This window comes from Saccopteryx bilineata, chromosome 3 (genome assembly GCF_036850765.1).
Source record: "Saccopteryx bilineata isolate mSacBil1 chromosome 3, mSacBil1_pri_phased_curated, whole genome shotgun sequence".
NCBI classification, from domain to species: Eukaryota; Metazoa; Chordata; class Mammalia; order Chiroptera; family Emballonuridae; genus Saccopteryx; species Saccopteryx bilineata.
The window spans coordinates 84,513,198-84,541,015 of record NC_089492.1 but is presented as its reverse complement, the minus strand read 5'-3'; the positions used below and the strand labels follow the sequence as shown (position 1 = coordinate 84,541,015).

Here is a 27,818-nt window from a genome sequence, read left to right as displayed (position 1 = left end):
TCTTTTTTAGTAGCAAAATCTAGAAAATGGTGTGCTTCTGGTTTGTATTATCATCTATAAAGGGAGGGATTAAACTATACCTCAGTGTTCAAAAGGTTTCTGTTTGTAGGAGGAATAGAAGTAAATGTAGGACGAATAAACAAAAGTATAACTTTAATATTTCAGACTGTAGAATGAGAGAAAATTGTTGATTTGACAAATGAAAGTAATTTTGACCTAAATTAAGAAATGATGTGTATATTTATAAGATCAAGAAGACTAGAAGTAAGTTTTAAAGTTATTTCATAGCATTAAGGTCAAATAGTCTAGGAACAGTTTCAGCAAGGAAATAATAAAAATTGTTTATGAATACAGGCAATATCTGCTTATTTTATTGTGTTCTTGGTACCTGCATTGTGGAGCTGTCCTGTTTTAAGGAGCACTATTAAATTCGGGTTGTTAGAGGCATAAACAAAGATAAAAGTGAAGTGGTAATTGGAAGAGTAAAGAGGGACAAATACATGGTTATGGAAAATGATTTGATTTTGGTTGATGGGCACACAACACAATCAACAGTTTAAATGCTATAGAAATGTTTACCTGAAACCTACATACTCTTATTGACCCATGTCATCCCATTAAATTTAATTTCTAAAAATGATGAAGGGGAAAAAAAAGGAGAAAAATAAATGAGGTTGTATTCCTGACAGCAGAGCAACAGATATATAAAATCAGTCAATTATGTATGTGTGTATCATATATATGATGTGAGTGTGTGTGAGGAATATGAGAGAGCTACATTGATTGATGTAAGGTTGCTATGAATAATTGGAAAAAGCAAAATAGGATTCATAAGGATTGATAATAAAATTATGCTATTAAGCCAAAAAGCTGAAAAAAATGAACATACTGGCTCTAATAACTAAGACCAGCAGATAGGGATAATAGAGTCTCCCTGTTGATCTTATTAATATTTGCTTTATTTAATTACACTAGTTACAAGACTTTTAGTTAAAAGTCTCATCTTTTATATTTAAGGGTGGCAGTGATGGTTGTGATGAAATGATTTGCAAGAGATCTGTAGGATAGTGTTTGGAAGTAATTTTTTTGGGGGGGCCATAGAGACAAAGGGACAGATAGGGACAGACGGGAAGGGAGAGAGATGAGAAGCATCAAGTCTTTGTTGTGGTATTTTAGTTGTTCATTGATTGCTTTCTCTTATGTGCTTTGATGGGGGTGGGGGTGGGGTAGCTACAGCAGAGCGAGTGACCTCTGGCTCAAGTCAGCGACCTTTGTGCTCAAGCCAGCGACCGTGAGGTCATGTCTCTGATCCCATACTCAGGCCATTGACCTCGGGGTTTCCAACCTGGGTCCTCTGCATTCCACTCCAAGGCTCCATCCACTGCGCCAGCACCTGGTCAGGCTTTAAATTTTTATTGATTTTTAGAAAGAGGAAGAGAGAGAGAGGAGCATCGATTTGTTGTTCCACTTTTTTATGCATTCATTGGTTGATTCTTGTATGTGCCCTGACCGGGGATCGAACCTGCAATCTTGGTATATTGGGACGATGCTCCAACCAACTGAGCTACCTAGCCAAGGCTTTGGTGCAATTTAAATAGAAAAATTTCTAGTAAGCCAGAAATAATGAGAACCATCACACTTGGCTCTAATGTTCACACTTATGCTCACACACTTAAGACAATGTGTCATCTAAATATTTGAAGACATTCCTGAGGAATTTAGCTGTTTTTGCAAAGTCAGACTTTCAAATTAGTATAATCTTTATCCTGTTTCTTTTTTGGTTTTTCTCTCGTCACTCACCACAACAAGGGAAGTGTTAAAAGAGAAAATTAACCTAAGAGGACAGATTTGTTGTGATTATAGGTGTAAGGGACAGAAACACAGACCTTAGAGATTGTACACTACAGGTACTTTTGGGTATCTTTTGGGAGTAAAGTGGTCAAAGTATGAAAAGGAAAGTGTGGGGGTTAGAGTTGAGGAGCACAGCAATCTGTAGTGTATCTTTAGCATATGGTTTGTAGACTGCAGAAAAAGGTTTTTTTGCATTATATTTATATGATCTTCACTTACATTTATTATTTTGAATGTACATAGATTTTTATTGTCATATACCTAGTTACTTAACTTTGGAGGATAAAATGAAAGATAGAAATTTCTGTTGAAGGAATAAGACTCATAGAATAATTACTTTGATGTAGGAAGTATAGAAAATGTAAAATAATTACTTAAAGCTATAATGATAGCCTGACCTGTGGTGGCACAGTGGGATAAAACGTCGACCTGGAACACTGAGGTCGCCGATTCAAAACCCTGGGCTTGCCTGGTCAAGGAATATATGGGAGTTGATGCTTCCTGCTCCTCCCTTCTTCTTTCTCTCTTTCTCTCCTCTCTAAAAATTGAATAAAGTCTTTAAAAAAAAAAGGTATAATGATAAAAATATATAATGATTAGAACTTTATTTATTTATTTATTTATTTATTATTTTTATAGGAACAGAGAGTGAGTCGGAGAGAGGGATAGACAGGGACAGACAGACAGGAACGGTGAGAGATGAGAAGCATCAATCTTTAGTTTTTCGTTGCGGCACCTTAGTTGTTCATTGACTGCTCTCTCACACGTGCCTCGACCATGGGCCTTCAGCAGACCAAGCAACCCCTTGCTCAAGCCAGCGACCCTGGGTCCAAGCTGGCAAGCTCTTTGCTCAAGCCAGATGAGCCCGCGCTCAAGCTGGCGACCTCAGGGTCTTGAACCTGGGTTCTTCCGTATCCCAGTCCGAAGCTCCATCTACTGCGCCACCGCCTGGTCAGGCGATATAATGATTAGAACTTTAGAAAAACTTTTTAACAAATGCACATTAAAAAAATAGATGTACTGTATTAGAAATTTTCAGTTCTCTTAATCTTGGCCATGAGTAAATTAAAAAAAAATAACAGCAGGCCTAGTTATGGTCTCTCGAGTATATATCGACCAGGCCAGAGTCCTTTTAAGTCTGTATTTTTGTTATATTTGTAGTTGTATTAGAATCTCCAGGACAATGTGTGCATCTTGGAAAAACATAATAAACAGATTTATTGTTTTTGTAATAATAGACTGTAGAAAACGAAACTGGGAAAAATCTTGAGTTGTGAAGTACATAAAAAAATAGTGAGGTAGTATTGTAAGGTGCACGGTTAAAAGATCGAAAAACTGCTCTGTCCATAATTTTTCAAGATTTTTATTTATTGATTTTAGAGAGGGGGGAGGGAGAGAGAGAGAGAGAAAGAGGAGAGGAGGAGCAGAAGCGTCAGTTCATAATAGTTGCTTATCATATTTTCCTTGACAAAGCAAAGGCAAGCCTAGAATTTCGAACCAGCCATTTCAGCATTCCAGGTCAATACTTTATTCACTGCACTACTACAGGTCAGGCATCTCTTTTCATAATTTTAAAATAATAATTGCATGTTATATTTCAACTTTATTGAGTTATAATTGACATAAAATTGTAAGATATTTTATACATTTATGAAATTGCTATCTGCAAGTCAGTTTGTGCTTGGTGATTTGATGTAACATTTTATGATCTTCTTGCCATGATAATGAAGTGCAGTTTCCCTGTGTTTTGCTTTTTGAATTTTGTATTATCATTTTCAGTTTATCTTAACTTCTGTCCTGTTTTTATGTTCCACAAACCTCCTAACTTATTGAAAGAAAAATAAAAAAAAAAAATCTCTTTTTTGGGACACAAACTTTTCAGTGAAAGCCACTGCTGCTACTGCATCTCCTAGAATTCTGACAGAGTTGAGAAAATAAGGTTGGATTTGCAGAAGTTCTTGCTGTTTCATCACCCACAGAATCTATCCCACCCTTAAAAGGCTGTGCAATTTTGCTTTCGGTGAAAGGGCATCATGTTTTCACTACAAAAACTGTCTGGGAGGAGGCCAGTATGTGGAAGATAGAATTATGAGGAACTGACCAAGTAGGGTTTGCTAAAACCTGCTATTTTTGTCTGTTTTACAAAAGACGTCTCTGAATGCCCCTGTAGTTCTTTTTCCATATCTCATAGAGGCTACCATCATAGTTTATAGTTTCGTGCAATTTAGTGTTTTTAGTACAGTTTGATTTATGTTTTTAATGTCTTAAAAGGTAATTGAATATATTAAGTTTTTGAATTCTTTAAATATGACTTCAAAACAATGGTATTACTTGCTTTGAGTTTCTATTAAAGTTATATAGGCTCATTATTTTAAAAAAACCAAATAGAACAGAAATATGTAGTTAATCTTGGATGAGTCACTACTGAAAAACTGATTAAGTGAAAGTTCACATACTGAAATATTGAAGATGTTTATAATTATACTGAAATTAACTGTAGTTAATAGTTTGAGTATAGCTTTCTGGACTTTAAACTTTGTATGTGGAAATAGGCATAAATATGTATACCTACTCTATTTCCCCATGTATAAGACTGACCCTTTCCCAAAAAATTTGGAGTCTAAAAACTGGGTGCATCTTATACAGTGGTTGTCAAGTCATTTAAAAAGTGTGGCATTGCAAATGCCGTAGATGGAACTGAGGATCAGGCAATATATGAAGACAGTGATTCATCATCAGACACAGATGAGGACAAGCTAATGGATGGGAGTTTTGACAGTGATGAGTTGTATGTATTTTATGGTGAATAAAATTTGAGTTCAATAACTTTATGTAATACATTTTTCTCCAAAAAATTTTGGGCTCCAAAATTAAGGTGCGTCTTAGACATGGTACCGTCTTATACATGGGGAAATATGGTATATATTTTTAATACAGCTCTGCAACTTGCTTTCTTTTTTTTCTTTCTCATTTTTCTGAAGCTGGAAACAGGGAGAGACAGTCAGACAGACTCCTGCATGCGCCCGACCGGGATCCACCCGGCACGCCCACCAGGGGCGAGGCTCTGCCCACCAGGGGGCGATGCTCTGCCCATCCTGGGCGTCGCCATGTTGCGACCAGAGCCACTCTAGCGCCTGGGGCAGAGGCCACAGAGCCATCCCCAGCGCCCGGGCCATCTTTGCTCCAATGGAGCCTTGGCTGCGGGAGGGGAAGAGAGAGAGAGGAAAGCGTGGCGGAGGGGTGGAGAAGCAAATGGGCGCTTCTCCTGTGTGCCCTGGCCGGGAATCGAACCCAGGTCCTCTGCACGCTAGCAACTTGCTTTCTTATATCAGGGATATCTTTTTAATGCCATTACTTATGTGTGTGCCTCATTCTTTGAAATGGTTTCTTAATACTCCATTGTTTTTGGATGTATTATATAAAAAAATCAGCCCTTGATTATTTGACATTATAGGTCATTTATAGTTTTATTTTCCCTTTTTTTTAACAGAGACTTCAATATATACATCAGTATATATGTATGCATATACATTGTGGTTGTGTATGTGCATCTGCGTGAATGGAATAGTTAAGATAATGAGTTTGTAAACTTGAGTGTGTGTCAATTTACATTCCCTTTAAAAATTTGGGAGTTCCAGTTTTTTTTCCCACTTTTGTTTGTAGCCCAAGGAATATATCTGTCTTTACACTTTGCCATTTTGCTGTATTAACAAAGTATTTCTTTTGTTGTTTTGTTCAGTAGAACTTGATGGGAATGTTCTTTTTTCCCCCTCCTTTAAGATTTATTTACTTACTTACTTACTTTAGAGAGGGGAGAGGGTAGGGGGAGCTGGAACCATCAATTCCCGTATGTGTCTTGACCACGGAATCCAGGGTTTCTAACCGGCACCTCAGTATTCCAGGTGGACACTGTATGCACTGTGCCACCATAGGTCAGGTGATGGGAATGTTCTTTATCTGTGTTATCCAATGCAGTAGCTACTGGTCACATGTAAACATTGAGCACTTGAAATATGGATAGTGTGACTTAAGGAACTGAGTTTTAATTTTTACTTAAAATTTAAGCCCTGGCCGGTTGGCTCAGCGGTAGAGCGTCGGCCTAGCGTGCGGAGGACCCGGGTTCGATTCCCGGCCAGGGCACACAGGAGAAGCGCCCATTTGCTTCTCCACCCCTCCGCCGCGCTTTCCTCTCTGTCTCTCTCTTCCCCTCCCGCAGCCAAGGCTCCATTGGAGCAAAGATGGCCCGGGCGCTGGGGATGGCTCTGTGGCCTCTGCCCCAGGCGCTAGAGTGGCTCTGGTCGCAACATGGCGACGCCCAGGATGGGCAGAGCATCGCCCCCTGGTGGGCAGAGCATCGCCCCTGGTGGGCGTGCCGGGTGGATCCCGGTCGGGCGCATGCGGGAGTCTGTCTGACTGTCTCTCCCTGTTTCCAGCTTCAGAAAAATGGAAAAAAAAAAAAAAAAAAAAAAATTAAATGGCCATATTTGTCTTGTAGCTACCATTATTGGATAGTGCAGGTGTGAAGTAACTTCCTGTATTTGACTATTTGTATATTTTTCACTTGTCCGTTTACTGTAGATTCTCTTTTTTTTGGCTTCCTGATCTTTTTTATTTTTACTAATTTCTAAGTGATATGTAGATTAAGGAAACTAGCCTTTTGTCATGTTTTGTAGATTTGATCCCATTTTTGCCTTTGACTTAGTTTATACATCTTATTTTGCTACTCAAACATTTTTAATGTTAATGTAAAAAAACGATCAATTTTTGCATCTTGTACTTTTCTAGATTTTGAGTTCTATTAAGAAAACTTTCCCCACTTAAAGATTATTGAGTGGTTTAAAAAAATGTTTAGCCCAGAAGGTATATATTTCCTAAATAAAATACATATTTTACTGTGGATAAGTAAGAGGAAATTTTTATATATCAGTAAAACTATGGTCCTTAAAGGCAGCAGTTGTGGAATTTAACTCATTTTCTTGCACAAGTGCTAAATTTAAAAAAAAAATTTTTTTAATTGAAGGTAAAAGAAGACATTCTTTTCACTCAAGAGAGCACAATTTTAATAAATTTAGTCAACTACACTATATTGTGTTGTTTGCCAGGAAAGGAGGCTGAGTATTTCTTGTTTGTGAAACAAATTTATTTAAAGAGACACCTGGGTATTTGCCTCTAAAGACCCTTTTAAGTCACATTTGGACCTTGGGAAATCTCTGTGATAATAATTCTGATCTTGCTTGACACTAAAATTAGCTAATGGTAAATACATGTGTACTTGGTCCTGGGCATTAGGGGACAGTGTAAACCTCAATTATAGTGTCTTTTGAGTAATTTGATACATCTTTTGATAAGATTTATATTGTGAAAGATTTTTCATTTGAAAATTATTTGGTTTACTGACATTTAGCTGTTTATCCTTCATTTAGAATGGACTTTTATTGGAGTTCACAGTTTGGGATGGCATAAATCAGTGTTTTCAACCACCAGTCCACCAGAAATTTAGTGCTGGTTCACAAGAGTTAACAACCCTGATGTTGTTTGATGATTATAGACCCAATGGTTATAGACTCTGTAATCTTCATACAACATCAGGTTGGTTAACTCCTTTGTAGACAGGCACCTGTCAGTGGACCAGCAGTTGAAAACCATTGGCCTAAATCATCCTGAATCTTAACCTACTGATACCTGAATTATTCAGTAACTGGTTTAGCCATATTCAGTTTCAGATAAAGTGCTTGGTGGTGTTAGTGACTTATTTCTAGATAGTAACATAAAAATTTAAATGTATTGCTGTTAATTTATAGTTATTAGTTTTCTATGTGATTTGAGTGGTTCTGACAAATTCTGTAAATTTAAAGAGATGGTACCATGAAATATATTAATATGTTAGGAAAGGTGTGTGTATGTGTGTAGATGTAAAAAAAAGATGGATTACAAGAAAAATAATAGAAAAAAGTATTCATATATATCATTAATTACCCATGAAAGAAACAATGGAGACTAAAGGACTATTTTTAGTACCAATTTGGAAATAACCTAAACAATCTGGATATGATCTTGGTTCTACCATTTATTGTGTCAGCTTGGACAAGTTATTTAAACCATTCTACAAACATTAATGTGTATAAGAATCATCTGGAGAGCTTGTTATAATGCAGATTTTTATCAGTGGTCTGCGATATAGCCAGACACCGCATTTCTAACAAGTTCCTGGGTGATGCTGATGCTTTGGTCTAAGGACCACTTTTTGAGTTGTAGGGATTTACACTAAGCTTTCTAATTTCCCCAACTTTAAAATAGAGATTTTAGTAGACTTCCCATTTGGGATGTTAGGTGATAGATGAGAATGTATGAAAAGTTCTTTATATATAATCACTAGTGTATTATATATTATGAACACTTATTACTGAAAAATTAATAAATGTAGATCATTTTATATTTCTGAATGGGAACTCTATAATGTAAAGATGTTATCTCAAAGAATTGCAGAGGTTTGAGACAGTTTTTTTTTTTTTTTTTTTTTTTTAGTGAGAGTAGGGGAGATACAGAGACAGACTCCTGCATGCACCCCTGCCAGAGATCCACCTGGCAACCCCTATCTTGGGCCAGTGCTCTGCCCATCTGGGGCTGCTAGCAACTGAGCTATTTTTAGCATCTGAGGCAGAGCCTCGATGGCACCATCCTCAGCGCCTGGGCTATGTACTGGAATCAATTGAGCCATGGCTGCGGGAAGGGAAGTGGGAGGTGGAGAAGGGAGAAGCAGATGGTCGCCTCTCCTGTGTGCCCTGACCAGGAACGGAACCCAGGACTTCCACACGCTGGGTCTACGCTCTACTGCTGAGCCAACTTGCCAGGGCCAAGACAGTGCTAACAAAAAGTCTTAACCTCAAGGTTACCATTTGCCACTTGTTTCTGAAGGTCAGTGTGTAACCACACAGAATAACTGTGAACAAGTTTGGGAACCCATTCATTTCCTGGTTTAGGAGATTCTTTACCAAATCCCACTCTCTTGATTTACACCTTAGGAACTGTTTATGGAGAAGGTCATGTGGCAAGGCATGACAGGCAGCCTATAGCTGAGTGATGCCTGGCCAGGAGCCAGCAAAACAGAAAGGGACTGAAACCTGCCATCAAGTAAGCTTGATAGTAAGTTTGGAAAAGAACCCCATGCCTCAGATGACTTCACAGTCCCAGCTGACAACTTTGATTTCAGCCTAGTACTGTGATGGCGAAACTTTTTATAAAAACTGCCCACTTTTGCAGTGCTGGTCAACCTGGTCCCTCCCACCCACAACTGGGCGTAAAGTTATTTCCCTACTTTATAAATCATCATTACTGTGGAACCTGTGGGTGGTTAGAAAATTTTACTACTAACCAGATACAAAAGTGAGCAGTAGGTATAAAAAGGATGACTACCCCTGCCTTAAACAAGACACAGTTAACACATGTCCAGAATTCTTACACATATAAATAGGGAAATTTGTGTTGGGGCTGTACAATAGCAAACTAGTAGTAGTAATACTAAATTTTGGTGGAGGGGGACTGCGGCAGGGTGGTCTTAGAGACAGTTTGGCTTGGGTAGTCAGGGATGATGGATAAAACATTTATAGATTAGTATGTTTGAGGACATTCCAGGCAGACAGAAGAGCTGAAAAGAGGAAGTGCTGAAACATGCCAGGGTATTTTGATGGCTAATTTACCTTTCAGTATTGTGAAGTGTAGTGAAAAATAATGCCAGAAAAAGTTGGTTGGTGCCAAAAGTTGGAGAAGTACAAAAGTCAGGCTGACAAGTATTTTTATTCTGGGGGCTGTAGAGAGTTTGCTATTGTACAGCCCCAACACAAATTTCCCTATTTATATGTGTAAGAATTCTGGACATGTGTTAACTGTGTCTTGTTTAAGGCAGGGGTAGTCATCCTTTTTATACCTACTGCTCACTTTTGTATCTGGTTAGTAGTAAAATTTTCTAACCACCCACAGGTTCCACAGTAATGATGATTTATGAGTTATTTTTAAGTTTTTTTTTTTTTTATTTTTTAATTGATTTTTAGAGAGAGGGGAGAGAGAGAGAAGGGGGAGGAGCAGGAAGCATCAACTCCCATATGTGCCTTGACCAGGCAAGCCCAGGGTTTCGAACCAGCAACCTCAGTGTTCCAGGTCGACGCTTTATCCCACTGCGCCACCACAGGTCAGGCCTATTTTTAAGTTTTATTTATTTATTTGAAAGAGAGGAAGGGGGAGAGAGAGAATCATTGATTGTGTGTGTGTGTGTGTATGTGTGTGTGTGTGTGTGTGTGTGTGTGTGTATGTGTGTGTGTGTGTGAGAGAGAGAGAGCAAGAGAGAGATAGGAAGAGATGAGAAGCATCAACTCATAGCTGTGGCAGTCTTGTTTTAGTTGTTCATTGATTACTTCTTATATATGCCTCGACTGGGGGCGTCAGCCAAGCCAGTGACCTTGGGATTTTGAACCTGAATCTTCAGTGTTCCAGGTCCATGCTCTATCCATTGTACCACTACATGGTCAGGCAAAATATCGGTTTGTTGTTCCACTTAGTTATCCATTCATTGGTTGAATCTTTTTTTTTTTTTAGATTTTTAAAAATTCATTTTAGAGAGAGATAAGGGAAGCAGGAAGCATCAGTGCCCATATGTGCCTTGACCAGGCAAGCCTGGGGTTTCAAACCAGTATCCTCAGTGTTCCAGGTCAGTGCTCTCTATTCACTGTGCCACCACAGGTCAGGTCATTGGTTGTATCTTGTTTATGTTCTGACTGGGGATAGAACCCGCAGCCTTGTCATATCAGGATGATGCTCTAACCCAGTGGTCGGCAAACTGTGGCTTGCAAGCCATATGCGGCTCTTTAGCCCCTTGGTGTGGCTCTTCCACAAAATACCATGTGCTGGCTACCTCGATAAGGAATGTACCTACCTATATCGTTTAAGTTTAAAAAATTGGGCTCTCAAAAGAAATTTCAATCGTTGTACTGTTGATATTTGGCTCTGTTGATTAATGAGTTTGCCAACCACTGCTCTAACCAACTGAGCTGCTCAGTCAGGGCTGTAGAGGTTTTATACAGTAATAACATATCTGTGTTTCAATCCTATTGGGCCATTTGTGGGATTTATTGTAGAGGGCTGAATAGTAGCTGTAGAGAGATTATGAAGGTTAAAGTAAGAGTCTCTGAATTAAAACGGTGGGAGAGTATGCTTTTCTTCTCCCCTATGTCATTTTTTTCATTTCTTACCGGCTCCACCTATATCTATCTCAGCTCTCTAAAGTTTTCACACATATAGGAAGTTTTGGAATTATCTTCAACACAACAGTATTGTACCATTCTTGAAAAGAAAAAAGAAAGCAAAATTCTTTCCCCAGTTATTCTACTTCATGTTGAACCTCTGCACTTTGGTTGATGCTCTCACCAACTGTACTACCTGGCCACGGCAAGAGACGGGTTTATTTCTTTTTTTTAAAAAAGATTTTATTTATTCATTTTAGAGAAAGAGAGAAGCATAAGCAGAGGAGGAGCAGGAAGCATCAACTCTCATATGTGCCTTGACCAGACAAGCCCAGGGTTTTGAACCGGCGACCTCAGTGTTCCATCCAGGTCGACACTTTGTCCACTGCATCACCACAGGCCAGGCCAAGAGACTGGTTTCTTCTTCTTTTTTTTTTCCTTAATTCTGAAGCTAGAAACGGGGAGAGACAGTCAGACAGACTCCGGCATGCGCCCGACCGGGATCCACCCGGCACACCCACCAGGGGCGATGCTCTGCCCACCAGGGGGCGATGCTCTGCCCCTCCGGGGCGTCGCTCTGCCGCAACCAGAGCCACTCTAGCGCCTAGGGCAGAGGCCAAGGAGCCATCCCCAGCGCCCGGGCCATCTTTGCTCCAATGGAGCCTTGGCTGCGAGAGGGGAAGAGAGAGACAGAGAGGAAGGGGGGGGGGTGGAGAAGCAAATGGGCGCTTCTCCTATGTGCCCTGGCCGGGAATCGAACCCGGGTCCCCCGCACGCCAGGCTGACGCTCTACCGCTGAGCCAACCGGCCAGGGCCGAGACTGGTTTCTTTATTTTTATTTTATTTTATTTTTTTCAGAGACAGAGAGAGAGTCAGAGAGAGCGATAGATAGGGACAGACAGACAGGAATGGAGAGAGATGAGAAGCATCAATCATTAGTTTTTTGTCAACACCTTAGTTGTTCATTGATTACTTTCTCATATTTGCCCTGACTGTGGGGCTACAGCAGACCAAGAAACCCCTTGCTCAAGCTAGCGACCTTGGGTCCAAGCTAGTGAGCTTTGCCCAAACCAGATGAGCCCACGCTCAAGCTGGCAACCTTGGTGTCTTGAACCTGGGTCCTCCGCATCCCAGTGCGACGCTCTATCCACTGCGCCACCGCCTGGTCAGGCGAGACTGGTCTCTTTAATTCATCCATGTTGTTTTGTGTAATTTGTTCTTTTTTATTGCTGAGTAGTTCATTGTGCCAATGTATAATAGTTTTTCCATTCACTGTTGAAGAACATGTAGGTTGTTTCTGTTTTTGGCAGTTAAGAATGGAACTGCAGTAAACATTTGTGAGCAGATTTTCCTTTGAACATAAGTTTTCATTTCTCTAGGGTAAATACCCAGGAGTGGAATTGCTGGATAATATGGTATATATATGTTAATTTTATAAGAAAAATGTAAAACTTTTTCTGAGTGGCTGTATATCATTTTTCATTCTCACCAGCAATATATATGAAATCCAGTTGTTCTTCATCCTTGCTAGATCTTTTTTTTATTTTATGTGCATACAATCAAGAGACAGGAAGGGAGAGAAATGAGAAGCATCAATTTTTCATTGTTCATTGATTGCTTTCTCATATGTACCTTGACTGGAGGGTTCCAGCTGAGCCAGTGGCCCCTTGCCCAAGCCATTGACCCTGTGCTCAACCTTATGAGCCTTCTCAAGCCAACTGAGCCCACGCTCAAGCCGGTGACCTCAGGGTTTCAAACCTGGGTCCTCAGCATCCCAGGCCAACTCTTATTCACTGCTCCACTGCCTAGTTAGGTCATCCTTGCTAGATCTTGATATTATCAGCATTTTTATTTTAGTCACTTTAATAGGTGTGTAGTGGTATAGCATAGTGATTTTTAATTTCTCTAATATCTTGAACATCTTATGTGCCTATTTGCCATCTGTATATCCTCTTTGGTGAAGTGTTTAAGTCTTTTGCTCACTGTTTAGCTAGGTATTGATTTACTTGTTGAGTTTTGAGAATTCTTTATATATTCTGGGTACAAGTCCTTTGTTGGATATGTGATTTGCAGATACTTCCTGATTATAGGGGGAAGCTCAGTTTTTTATCATTAAGTATATTAGTTGTAGGTGTTTTTTCAGGTTGAGGAAGTTCCCTTTTATTTCTAACTTCCCTTTTATTATCAGATAGAGGAAGTTCCATTATGTCATGAATGAGATGTTCAATTTTGTCAGATGCTTTTCGGAATCATTGATAAAATCATTTGTTTATAATTTTTAGACTATGTGGTAGATGACACTGGTTTTTAAATTTTAAATTAGCTTTGTGTTCTTGGGGGCAGGAATATTTGGTTGTGGTATATTATACTTTTTTATATATTGCTGGACTTGCTAATATTTTGTTGACATTTACAATTATGTTAATGAGGGATATTAATCTATAGTTCTGTACTGTGTATGTCTCGGTTTTGGTATCAAGATATTGCTGGCCTGTTAAAAAATAAGCTGTGATTTTTTTTTTTCCTATTTCTTGAGAGACTATAGTTGATACTTATTATTCATGGATTCAGTATTTGTGAATTCACCTTGCTAAAATTTACTTAACCTCAAGTCAATACACAAGACACTTTTGTGGTCGTACGTGAATATGAAGAGTGGCAAAAAATTGGGGTTACCTGCTGCACACAGACAGCTGTGGTCCCTGCTGAGGTCAAACAATGATGCTGCCTTCTTGTTTCAGTTCTCAGAAGCATGTCCTTTTTGAGAGTGAGGGACAGACAATAGACAGGAAAGAGAAGCATCAACTCATAGTTGTGGCACCTTAGTTGTTCATTGTTAAATTGTTTGTTTTCTCATATGTTTCTTGATTGGGGGGAGGGTTCTGGCTGAACCAGTGGCCTTGGGCTTCAAGCCAGTGAGCGGAGGCTGAAGCTGGATGAGCCCGTGCTCAAGCTGTCGACCTAGGGCTTTCGAACCTGGGTCCTCAGTGTCCCAGGCCAACACGCTGGGACACCGGGCCACCACCTGGTCCGGTGAAAACGTGTCCTTTTTGTGGTCTATTTAGAACCATTATTTTTGCATTTTTGTGCTTTTTTTTTTTTTTTTTTTTTTATTCATTTTAGAGAGGAGAGGAAGAGACAGAGAGAGAGAAGGGAGGGAGGAGCTGGAAGCATCAACTCCCATATGTGCCTTGACCAGGCAAGCTCAGGGTTTTGAACCGGCGACCTCAGCACTTCCAGGTCAATGCTTTATCCCACTGCGCCACCACAGGTCAGGCAACATTTTTGTGCTTTTTGTTGGTACTCTTCTCTGTTTAAAATGCCCCCCCAAGTATAATGCTAAAGTATGCTGTCTATATTCTTTTTTGTTGTTACTTTTCTGAAAGTGAGAAGTGGGGAGACAGAGAAAGACTCCCCGCCTGGCTGGGATCCACCCGGCAAGTCCACTAGGGGGCAATGCTCTGCCCATCTGGGGCTGTGCTCCATTGCAACCAGTGCCATTCTAGTGCCTGAAGTGGAGACCTTGAAGCCATCCTCAGCACCCAGGCCAGCTTTGCTCCAGTGGAGCCTTGGCAGCAGGAGGGGAAGAGTGATAGAGAGAAAGGAGGGGGGGAAGGGTGGAGAAGCAGATTGGCACTTCTCCTGTGTGCCCTGGCCGGGAATCGAACCCGGGACTTCCACATGCCGGGCTGATGCTCTACCACTGAGCCAGCCGGCCAGGGCCTGCTGTCTATATTCTTAAGTGTAAAACAGTTGTAATGTGTCTTATGGAGAAAATGCCCATTAGATAAGTTTAGGTTAGGCATTAGTTACAGTGCTTTGGGCCATGAGTTTAATGTTAATGTAATGACTCTACTATATGTATTAAATAAAATGTTTTTAAACAGAAATGTTAAAAACAAGGTTATGTAGGCCCTGGCTGGGTAGTTCAGTCAGTTAGAGTGTTGCCCTGGCCCTGGCCGGTTGGCTCAGCAGTAGAGCATCAGCCTGGTGTACAGGAGTCCCGGGTTCGATTCCCGGCCAGGGCACACAGGAGAGGCGCCCATCTGCTTCTCCACCCCTCCCCCTCTCCTTCCTCTCTGTCTCTCTCTTCCCCTCCCGCAGCCAAGGTTCCATTGGAGCAAAGATGGCCCGGGTGCTAAGGATGGCTCTGTGGCCTCTTCCTCAGGCGCTAGAATGGCTCTGGATGCAACAGAGCGATGCCCCAGAGGGGCAGAACATCACCCCCTGGTGGGCGTGCCGGGTGGATCCCAGTGGGGCGCATGCGGGAGTCTGTCTAACTGCCTCCCCGTTTCCAGCTTTGGAAAAATGAAAAAAAAAAAAAAAAGGTAAGTAAAGTGTTGCCCTGGTGTGCCAGGGTTGTGGGTTTGATCCCCTGGCAGGGCACCTACAAGTAGCAACGAATGAATACAGAAATAAGTGGAAGAACAAATCGCTGTTTACTCCCTCCTTCCTTCTTTCCCTTCTTCCCTCCCTCCTTTTCCCCTCTTATCCTCCCTCTCTCCCTCCCTCTTGCTCTCTCTAAAATCAATTAAAAAAATTTAAGTAATGTAGTGATCAGTTGATAATGTGACCAGAGGCTTGCAGGAACCAAACTCTGTATTTGCTCTAATAGTAATGTTTCAGTATTTACTAATGTAGTGTTCCTAACTGTTGTGAATAGTGAGAATTGACTGTATGTAGAACTGGTATTATTTCTTTCTTTTTTTTTCTTTTCATTTTTTCATTTTTCTGAAGCTGGAAACGGGGAGAGATAGTCAGACAGACTCCCGCATGCGCCCGACCGGGATCCACCCGGCACGCCCACCAGGGGCGACGCTCTGCCCACCAGGGGGCGATGCTCTGCCCATCCTGGGCGTCGCCATATTGCAACCAGAGCCACTCTAGCGCCTGAGGCAGAGGCCACAGAGCCATCCCCAGCGCCCGGGCCATCTCTGCTCCAATGGAGCCTTGGCTGCGGGAGGGGAAGAGAGAGACAGAGAGGAAAGCGCGGCGGAGGGGTGGAGAAGCAAATGGGCGCTTCTCCTGTGTGCCCTGGCCGGGAATCGAACCCGGGTCCTCCGCACGCTAGGCCGACGCTCTACCGCTGAGCCAACCGGCCAGGGCTTCTTATTTAAATGTGTGATTGAATTTACCAGTGAAACATTCTGGGATTGAAGATTTCTTTGGTGGAGGCTTTTTTTTTTTTACATGAATTCAATTTTTTTCCCCATTGATTTGAGAGATTTGAGGGGGAGAGGGAGGACAGAGAGAGAGAGAAACATCTATTTGTTGTTCCACTTATTTATACATTGATTGGTCGATTCTTGTAAATACCCTGACCTTCTTATATATATATATACCCTGACTGGAGATTGAACCTGTAACATTGGTGTATTAGGATAATGCTATAGCCAGCTGAGCTACCTTGCCAGGGATCAGTTTCTTCCTACTTGGTGAGATGTGGCTATACATTCAAGGATCTTTTTGCGGTCTTTGTCCAGCTTTCAGTCTAGTGATAACTACCTTGCTGGGGTGAAAGTCCACATGAATGGTTGTACCATTGACTTGCTCCCATTGCACTCATTCAATGTAGGTAACACATTTCTTCCTGTAAACCTGGACTACTTTGCCAGTTTGCTGTTTTTTGTAACGTCCTTGTACAACCTGAACATCATCCTTTTGTATAGGTCTGGATCTAACATTGTACTTTTGTCTCAGCTCTTTGGAAAGAGAAGACAATCTTTTGCAACTGTGGGAAGTTTCACTGAAGTGCCTTTTAAGGTTCTTTCGCCAGTGAGAAGTCACAAAGGGATCAAACTTCATTTTGACCTCTGGTGCTTCTATGATGGATGCAAAAGGGAAGGGCTCAATTTCTTTTTTTTTTTTTTTTCATTTTAAAGAGGAGAGAGAGGGACAGAGAGAGAGAGAGAGAGAAGTGGGGAAGAGTAGGAAACATCAACTCCCATATATGCCTTGACCACGCAGGCCCAGGGTTTTGAACTGGCAACCTCAGCATTTCCAGGTCTATGTTTTATCCACTGCGCCACCATAGGTCAGGCCTCAATTTCTTATATAATTATAGAACTATTCAGATTATCTGTTTTTATTATTATTTTTCCCGTTGACTTGAGAGAGAGAAGCATCAACTTGTTTCACTTAATTCAGGGGTCCCCAAACTTTTTACACAGGGGGCCAGTTCACTGTCCCTCAGATCGTTGGAGGGCCGCCACATACAGTGCTCCTCTCTCTGACCACCAGTGAAAGAAGTGCCCCTTCCGGAAGTTCAGTGGGGGCCGGATAAATGGCCTGAGGGGGCCGCATGTGGCCCGCGGGCCATAGTTTGGGGATGCCTGATAGTTGTTCCATTTAGTTGTGTATTCATTGATTGCTTCTTGTCTGTGCCCTGACTGGAGGGGTCTAATTTGCAACCTCTGCCACACCAGGTTGATTTTTATCCACTGAGCCACTCAGCCAGGGCCCAGATTCTCTATTTTTTTCTTAGGTAAGTTTTAGTAGTTTGTGATTTTGCAGGAATTTCATTTAAGTTGTTGAATTTATGTCTGTAGAGCTGTTTGTAGTATTCCCTTACTGTTTGAAGAATCTGTAGTGATAATCTCTTCTTTGTTCCCAATATTGATAATTTGTATCTTTTCTTTTTCTTTGTCCATCTTCTAAGAAGTTTATCAAATTATCTATTGAAAAAACAGCCTTTTTTTTTTATGATTTTTTTATTACCTGACCTGTGGTGGTGCAGTGGATCAAGTGTCAACCTGGAATGCTGAGGTCATCCGTTTGAAACTCTGGCTTCCCTGGTCAAGGCACATATGAGAGTTGATGCTCCTGCTCCTCCCCCCTTCTCTGTCTCTTTCTCTCTCTCTCCTCTCTAAAATGAATAAAATCTTTAAAAAAATTTATTGATTTTACAGGGGTGGAGGGCGAGAAGTATCAACTCACAGTTGCTTCACTTTAGTTGTTCATTGCTTGCTTGTTATATGTACCTTGACTGGGCAAGCCTAGGGTTTTGAACCAGCAGCCTTAGTGTTCCAGGTTAGTACTTTGTCCACTGCGCCACCACAGGCCTAGTAGAACAGCTTTTGATTTAATTAATTTTCTCTGTTTTCAGTCTTTTTTTATATTTACTTATTATCAGTGACTCCTCATTCTCACTTTATTCTCTAGCCTCAGTGGAGCTGAAAACAGTAAATCATAGACAAAAATCAACAAAATAATATTGGTTCTTAAAAATGTCAATAAAACCATAGCCTAAGGCTATGATTTTTAAAAAAGTGTTTTCTTTTAAAAAATATTTATTTATAATTTTTTTAAATATTCATTTTATCGAGAAAAGAAGGGGGAGAGGGTGAGAGACAGGAACATTGAACTATTCCTGTATGTGCCCTGACAAACTGAGCTATCAAGCCACGGCTTTATTTATTGTTTCTTGGCGGGGAGAGGGGGAGAAACATCACTTGTTTATTGATTTTCAGAGAAAGGAAGGGAAAGCGAGAGAACATTGATTTGTTGTTCTACTTATTTATGCATTTATTGGCTGACTCTTGTACATGCCCTGAGCGGGGATCAGACCTGCAGCCTTGGTGTATCGGGATGATGGTCTAACCAGCTGAGCTACCCGGCCAGAGCTGTAATGTATGCCTTTATTGTATTACGATCAGAACATAAGTTTGACCCCTTTATGTTTTTTGTAATTATTGAGGTTTCCTAATAAATAGGCAGTTTTTCTAAATATTTTATTGGTGTGATTGAGAAAAATGTAGAATTTTTTAGAGTTTAAAGTTTGGTATATCTTTGAAATCTACCTTACTGATTTTATTATTTACATACTCTTTTTTTTTTTTTTTTGTACTTTTCTGAAGCTGGAAATGGGGAGACAGTCAGATAGACACCTGCATGCGCCCGACCGGGATCCACCTGGCATGCCCACCAGGAGGCGATGCTCTGCCCATCTGGGGCGTTGCTCTGTTGTGACCAGAGCCACTCTAGTACCTGGGGCAGAGGCCAAAGAGCCATCCCCAGCACCCGGGCCATCTTTGCTCCAATGGAGCCTTGGCTGCGGGAGGGGAAGAGAGAGACAGAGAGGAAGGAGAGGGGGAGGGGTGGAGAAGCAGATGGGCACCTCTCCTGTGTGCCCTGGCCGGGAATCGAACCCGGGACTTCTGCACGCCAGGCCGATGCTCTACCATTGAGCAAACTGGCCAGGGCCATTTACATACTCTTATTTCTATATTGTAATCATAAATGACAATTGTGGTAGAGGAAAATTTGAGATGAGAGATGCACCCTAATTTTAATTAGGATCTATGATTGCTATACTATTTTTTTTTTAGTATATGGTTTAACCCACTTTATTTTATTGGAAATTTTTATCAGAAATGGTCAAACAACCTTAGAATTTGGAGGCTATTTTTTAGACATAACAATTTTTTTGGGGGGGGACAGAGAGAGGGAGGGACAAATAAGGACAGGCAGGAAGGGAGAGATGAGAAGCATCAGTTCTTCGTTGCGGCTCCTTCATTGTTCGTTGATTGCTTTCTCATATGTGCCTTGACTGGGGGGCTACGGCAGAGCAAGTGATCCCCTTGCTCAAGCCAGCAATCTTGGGCTCAAGCCAGTGACCTCGTGCTCAAGCCCGGGGAGCTCTGTGCTCAAGCTGGTGACCTCTCAGGGTTTCAAACTTGGGTCCTCTTGTGTTCCAGTCCGGCACTCTATCCACTGCGCCACCGCCTGGTCAGGCGACATATAATTCTTCTGTTGAAATTCCTTTATTGAAATTTAAATGTTTTTAGAGAGAGGAAGGCAATGGGGAGGGGGAGAGGAAAAAATTGATTTGTTGTTCCACTTATTTATTATGCACTCATTGGTTGATTCTTTTGTGTGCCCTGACCAAGATTGAATCCGCAAACTTGGCATATAGGAATGATGCTCTAATTAACTGAGCGACCTGGTTTGGGTTTGCAATTCTTCTATTATAGTAATGCATTATATTTGTAGGGTGACACTACCAGCATAGGTTTCCTAGACCCATTCCTTCTTTGTTGGCTTGACCCATTATGAAATATTGGTCCTCCAGTGTAGACCAGAAAGTAGAAGTGTTAAAACAAATGGAAAATGTGTTTTTTTGTTAGGGATTAATAATTTATTTTTGTGCACTGTGGACACTTACCTCATTTCTCCCTTTCCCTTTCCTTGATTATTTGACTAATAAATGTGCTTATGGAAAGTTTAAAAACAAAAGTGTAGCTCTTGCCAGTTAGCTCAGCCAGTTAGAGTGTCGTCCCAAGGTTGTGGGTTCGATCCTTGGTTAGGGCACATAATGGGAAGCAAACAATGAATGTACAACTAAGTGGAACACAAGTGAATGCTGCTCTCTCCTTTACCTTCTCCTTTTCCCCCATTCTTCTCTCTTCCCTCTCTCTGTCTCTCTCAAAACGAATCAATAAAAAAATCCACAAAAGTGTAAAGAAGCAGGAAAAAATTATTTTAATTTTGCCAAATAGAAGAGTATTTCTAGTAAAGTTCCCTTTTGGAAATTGATGAAAGTAGTGTATTTTTTTCTAAAAATACAAACTCTAAATAGTTTCAGAGGGATTCTTGGAATCTTGAAGGCAGTTGTATATTCTGAGAGCCAAGACTGTAAGTTAATAACTGTGATCTGACGTAATATCAACATTTTGACATTTCTAATCCTTCTATATGGTTCTTTCTTTTGTTCTCATGTCAGCCAGGTAATGTGTTGATGTTGTAATAAGGTTTGTGGGAGGCACATCTCACATAAGAGCATAAGCACCCAATCATCACGCTTATGAACTAATATCAAAAGGATCTATGTAGTTCTTTTTTTTTTTATTTAAGATTTCTGTTTATTGGTTTTATAGAGGGGGGTTGGGGATGGGTAATGAGAATTTTCAACTCATAGTTGCTTCACTTTAGTTGTTCATTGATTGCTTGTCGTACGTGCCTTAACTTGGCAAGCCCAGGGTTTTGAACTGGAGACCTCAGTCCAGGTGGATGCTCTATCCATTGTGCCAGCATAGGCCAGGCGATCTGATTATTTCTTTACCTAATTGAAATCTTTTTTATTTTATTTTATTATTATATTTTTGTGACAGAGGAACAGATGGGGACAGACAGAAAGGGAGAGAGATGAGAAGCATCAGTTCTTCATTGCAGCACCTTAGTTGTTCATTGATTGCTTTCTCATATGTGCCTTGACCGCGGGGCTACAGTAGACCAAGTGACCCCTTGCTCAAGCCAGCAGCCTTGGGCTCAAGCTGGTGAGCCTTGCTCAAGCCATCGACCTTGGGGTTTCAAACCTGGGTCCTCCGCATCCCCATTCGATGCTCTATCCACTGTGCTACTTACCTGGTCAGGCCCTAATTGAAATCTTTTTTTTTTTTTTTTTTTTCTGAAGCTGGAAACAGGGAGAGACAGCCAGACAGACTCCCGCATGCGCCCGACCGGGATCCACCCGGCACGCCCACCAGGGGCGACGCTCTGCCCACCAGGGGGCGATGCTCTGCCCATCCTGGGCGTCGCCATGTTGCGACCAGAGCCACTCTAGCGCCTGGGGCAGAGGCCACAGAGCCATCCCCAGCGCCCGGGCCATCTTTGCTCCAACGGAGCCTTGGCTGCGGGAGGGGAAGAGAAAGACAGAGAGGGAAAGCGCGGCGGAGGGGTGGAGAAGCAAATGGGCGCTTCTCCTGTGTGCCCTGACCGGAATCGAACCCGGGTCCTCCGCACGCTAGGCCGACGCTCTACCGCTGAGCCAACCGGCCAGGGCTTGAAATCTTATTTTGTATTTTGTATTCAATTTTGCAGATGGATTTTGTATATCATAAACATTTTCTTATCGAAAACTCTGCTTCAAGATATCTTTAATGACAACATAATCACAATTTTCAAGTTAGAAATTACTTTTTGAGAGAGAGAAAAAAAAAAGGAAGGGGGAGAGATGAGAAAAATTAACTAGTAATTGCAGCACTTTAGTTGTTCATTGATTGCTTTTCATGTGCCTTGACCCAGGGGCTCCAGCCAAAGTGATAACCCTGTTGCTCAAGCCACTGAACTTGGGCTCATGCCAGCGACCTCTGGGCTCAAGCCAGTGAACTTGGTGAGCCTGTGCTCAAACTAGTGAACTCAGGGACCTCAGTGTCTCAGGTCTGTACTCTCTCCACTGCACCACTACCTGGTCAGACTAGAAATAATTTATTGCATAATACCTGTGTTTCAGGTATGGCGTGGCTATATAGATAAAGGGACTTATGGTTTCTGCTTTGCTATTGAACTAAAGATCTCTTTAGGAGGGGAATTAAATTGATTTATTATCTTAATATTGGGAATTTTGATTGTTTATTTTTATTTATTTATAAATTTTTTTATTATTATTTTTTGTATTTTTCTGAAGCTGGAAACGGGGAGAGACAGTCAGACAGACTCCCGCATGCGCCCGACTGGGATCCACCCGGCACGCCCACCAGGGGCAACGCTCTGCCCACCAGGGGGCGATGCTCTGCCCCTCCGGGGGCATCGCTCTGCCGCGACCAGAGCCACTCTAGTGCCTGGGGCAGAGGCCAAGGAGCCATCCCCAGCGCCCGGACCATCTTTGCTCCAATGGAGCCTTGGCTGCGGGAGGGGAAGAGAGAGACAGAGAGAAGCAAATGGGCGCTTCTCCTATATGCCCTGGCCGGGAATCGAACCCTGGTCCCCCGCACGCCAGGCCGACGCTTTACCACTGAGCCAACCGGCCAGGGCCTGTTTATTTTTATTTTTAAAAAGATTTTATGTATTGATTTTAGGGAGAGGATAAGGGGGGATAACATCAACTCATAGTAGTTGCTTCTTGTATGTGCCTTGACCAGGCAAACCTGGGGTTTTGAACCGGTATCCTCAGCATTCCAGGTCAACGCTTTATCCACTGCATCACCACAGATCAGGTGATTGTTTATTTTTTTAACTTACAAATAACACTGCAGTGAACACCTTTGAGTCTAGATCAGGGGTCTTAAACTCGCGGCCCGCCGAACAATTTTGTGCGGCCCGCAGACTAATCCACGAAGTTCAAAATATTTTGGATAAAATTAAGTAAGCCTAGGGGCCTACTTGTATTTTTCATTTCTCTAGCATCCTAGCTAGATATTAGCTTAGTTAACAGCAGTTGTGATGTGAACTACAGTTTCTGGTCGTTTTGTGACACTGAGTAAACTGCATGTACGATTGTGCTTGTTGTACTGATTTTATTTTGTTTTCAACTGCAGTGAGAAAAGTGTTGCGTAACAGTTGCCTTTTGTAGACCTAGTGCGGCCCACCGAATGGCTGTGATTTTGCTCTGCGGCCCACATGCTGAGTTGAGTTTGAGACCCCTGGTCTAGATCTTATGTATTTCTGTTATTATGCTTTTATAAATTGCTGAAGAAAAATTGTTGGGTAAGAGGATGTCAATCTTTGAAAAGCACTTAAAATGATTTGTTGCCAAATTGCTTTCCAGAAAGGTATGTCAGTTTACTTTCACAGCTGTGTAGTGTGCCTCTCTTACTGAATGTTTGAAGGACTGGATATTTCTACTTTTGAAAATTTTTGCTATTTTGTTAAGTGACAGACTTTCAGGTATAGAATGGAATGGGGAAGGTTTGTCAGATCCAGAGAGCGACACGAGCAAAGCTAAGATGTTGGCAGAGTGTGTTGCAGGGTACTGAAGCTGTTACAGTTCATTCCTTACGCAGCCAGCGTTCCATATGAGTCCATTCTTGTTCTCGTGCCCGGCAACTTGTCATGCATTTCTCAGCTGAAATCTTTGGTAGTCATTGAGCCCTGACTACTCATAATTACCTCTCTTCTCAGTCACTGTAAACCTTATCACCCTGTTCTTTTGTTTATTACATTTTAAACCACTATCTTAAAACTTTTTTTATACTTACATATTTATTGTTTGTTTCTACCATTAGAATTACTTTCTTAAAAGCAGGGACCTGTATATTGTCCATCATTTGTTGGCATCTTGTTTTTATTTTTGTTTGATAGATACAATGGATGCAATATATTTTTTCCTAAGAATGGATGGATGGATTTATTTACTTACTCACTTATTTACTTATTTATCTATTTGCAAGTGGATAACTTTTTCCTTTCTGTTCCTCGTGTACCTGTACTCTACATCCCTTTCTGTTGGGCATCACTTCACTGCCTTTCTTTTGGTCAAATTTTAAGAAACAGTCTGATTTTCAGATATGAGTAAGTTGAGTCTAATGCAAATCATAACTGTCATCTTAATCCATTTTCAAATTTCTTTTTTTCCCTTAATTTGTGCTTGTGTTTGAATTTTGGGGAGTGGGGTATATTTTCCTACTATTCCTTCATTTTGCTTTAGTTTCTTTAAAAGTCAAGTTATTGAAGTAATGCCAGGTTATTGTTCCTATATTACAATGCATACATTTTAAGTATACAGCTGAATTTGTTTTAACAAATGTATACACTTGTAACCATCACTCTAGTCAAGCTATAGAACATTTCTCTCTTCAGGAAGTTCTTCCATTTTTCTTTGTGGATTTGACAAAGCTTGTTAGTTGGTAACACTTAATATTTTGTTGTTTCCTCTCTATTTGACATACTGCTTAATTTTTATAGGAAGAATGAAATGTTCTTTACCTTTGTTTCTGTAGTTCTTTATATCTTTTTAAAATATTCTCATATTATCCATAGTTGTATCTCACCCTTCCCCCACCTTTCTACCTTAGTTGGGAACTATAGGGCTTGTTTCTTATTCATCTTTGTATCTCCAGTTTTTGACACTTAAGGAGTACTTAGTAAATGTCCATTAAAGTAAGAGTTAATTTTAGGAGAATGTGAAAGTAATTGTTGGAGTGGGAGTATATAGTATAAGGCTTAGAAGCAAAGACTCTCCTTCTCTATTACTTATTAGCTGATGTGACCGTGATCAAGTGACTTATTTTCTCCATGCCTCAGTTTTCACATCTGAAAAAAATGTCGCTATTGTATGCCTACCTCATAGGTTTATTGTAAAGATTAAATGAGCTACCTTGTTTCCCTGAAAATAAGACCTAGTGCAATTTTTTTCAAGCATAGAAATATAAGGCCTCCCCTGGAAATAAGACCTAGCGTGTCTTTAGGAGCAAAAATTAATACAAGACACTGTCTTATTTTCGGGGAAACAGGGTAGATTGTTGTACATGGAAATAGAGTCACAAGAAATTCTTGATGGAATTCAGAGTTTGGCTGGTTATGCTGATGTTTGTGATGACATGACTACAGTATATTAATAAATGTTGATTGCCTCAGAGAGGGCACCAAACCCCCCCCAAAACAAAAAAAATGTTGATTTTTTTTTTTTTTTTTGTTCAACAATAAATGTGAATTCTTATTCATGGAAAAATAAGACATCCCCTGAAAATAAGACCTATCGCGTCTTTAGGAGCAAAAATTAATATAAGACACTGTCTTATTTTCGGGGAAACATGGTAATATATGTAAAGTACTTGGAACAGTACCTGGCATTTAAATACTAGGTAAGTATTAAGTGTTATTATTAATTCTTTAGAGTTTTGGGAAAATTAGGTTTTGAGAAATTTTTTGTTGTTGCTTTTAACTAGGGAGTGCGCATAACATCCAGACTTCTTGGATAATCAGAAAGAATCTAGGGTAGGAATGAACTATATCAGAATGACTTGATAGAGCTGTTTAGAATTGAGGTACAACTATCCCTGGATTTATGAAGCCAGCCTATGTAATCACCTCTGGTTTTTCATAGCTGCCTCTTGGTACAGATTTGTGTTTAAATATTCTCAGCCACTTACTACATTCAAATTTCTGTCCCCAAATCTACAGACATTTGCAACTGCACTCACCTTTCATGTTTCTTGGCAACCAAAAAAGAGGCATTTTTCCTATTGTCTAAACCTGTGTTCCTAATTTCATCAGTTGACCATCACATGTTTTAGACCTACCGTAGATAGGCACTAGGGATACTAGATGAACAAGACAGATGGTCTCGGCCCTCCTGGAGCTTATGTTATGTACTGGTGGTCAGGACAGATGATTTAAAATGCAATTATATTAAATACAATGTAATAAGCACTACTGGGGGGTGTATAGAGTGCTGCTATAGAAGCATAATTATTTTTAAAATCTTGAGAGGAGAAAATGCCCAAGGAGAAAAGAAAATAAGACAAGGGAATCCTAAGTAAGATCAGTATTAAAAGATTGTGGAGAATGAAAAGTTGCTTATGGGGAGGTAGAAGGGAAACAAGGAGAGTCTGGTGTCACCGAAGCTGAACAAAGAAGTGCATCTCAGGACAGAGGTAGTGATCAAGAGATACTGCTAAGCAGCCAGGTAAGGTTCTTTTCTACCTTTCTTTTTCAAATATTTAGCTTTATTATTTCTTCTGTCTAATTCCATGGATTCCTTGTTATTATCTATTCAGCTCCTGATTTCACATAGTGTTTGTATAGTGAGAGTTTGGTTAGGCGAGGGACACTATAGTCTCTGAATTTTGTTTCTGAGTGTCAGATGAGCACAAGTTCAGATAATGAAGGATTTGTCTCTCATTTGTATTTAAATCTATTTATCTCTCATGTTGGATGGGGAAAGTTGAGATAGCTAAGGTACTTCTGTCTCGGACCTTTTATCCTGTCCAGTGAAACTCGTTCACATCAATTTGACAAAATTCCTTGCCTTTATTTCCTTCACTGTTCTAGGAGTCTTAAACTCCCTGTTGCCACCTCTGGACCTCCCATTCAGTCCTAAACGCCCTCCAGTTCGATTTCTTCCCTCCTGATTAAATACACTCTGAACTTGTAAAGCTAATTAAAGAGTTTCTTATTGCTAAATACAGATTGATCTGTTCCTCTGTGTGCCCTGACCACGGATCAAACTGGCCATTTCTGTGCTTCTTAACAATGCACTAACTCAACCAAGCTATTCGGCCAGGACATCACTCCTTAGTTTATTTGCTAGTTCTTATTTATTTATTTATTTATTTAGAGCGAGAGGAAGGGAGGGAGGGAAAGGGAAAGGAAAGAGGTGAGGAGTGGGAAGCATTAACTTTCCCTTATATGCCTTGACTGGGCAAGCCCGGGGCTTTGAACCGGCAGCCTCAGCATTCCAGGTCGGTGTTTTATTCACGGTGCCACCATAGGCCAGGCATCTTCTCTGACTCTTAAACATTGGTATATTGGCTCTGTAGCATAGGCTCTCATCACTTCTCATTCTGCATAGTTCCTGGATGACCTCATTCACTACTGGGACATTGGTTAACCTGATTAAAGCTTTTTGACAGTAAATAAACCTCATAACAGTGAAGTAAATCCATAAAGATTCCCATGTTTTATCTGTACATTTGAAAACTTTTTAAAAAGGATTTTTATTTATTTTATGTAGAGGGGAGAGAGAGAGAGAAAGAGAGAAAAGGGAGTAGGGAAAAGTGGGGAGCATCAACTCCTAGTTACTTGCTGTATGTGCCTTGACCAGGAAAGCAAGTTTCAAACCAGTACCTCAGCATTCCAGGTTGACGCTTTGCCCGCTGCACCATCATAGGTCAGGCTGTCTGTGCTATATTTTAAAATGTAAAATGTAATTATCTAGATTACAAAAAATGCAGCCTTTACATAGCTGCATATTTGGAATGAACTCAAATAAGTGCAGCAGTAATTGAAATACTGCGTTTATTTAGGGGAAAGTCAAACTCAAATCTTAGAGGCTCTCTAGATTATTCCAGACGCAGT

General features: G+C 40.8%; 1 protein-coding gene and 1 non-coding gene across 4 annotated transcripts in view; one reads left to right on the top strand and one right to left on the bottom strand.

The window, feature by feature from the left end:
• ASXL2 (ASXL transcriptional regulator 2) overlaps positions 1-27,818 on the top strand; it is a 121,933-nt gene that overhangs the window by 2,700 nt on the left and 91,415 nt on the right. The window lies entirely within an intron of this gene.
• On the bottom strand, positions 20,800-20,907 carry LOC136332456 (small nucleolar RNA U13). The gene has a single exon (XR_010730716.1). It is a non-coding gene; the product is annotated as a small nucleolar RNA U13 (small nucleolar RNA).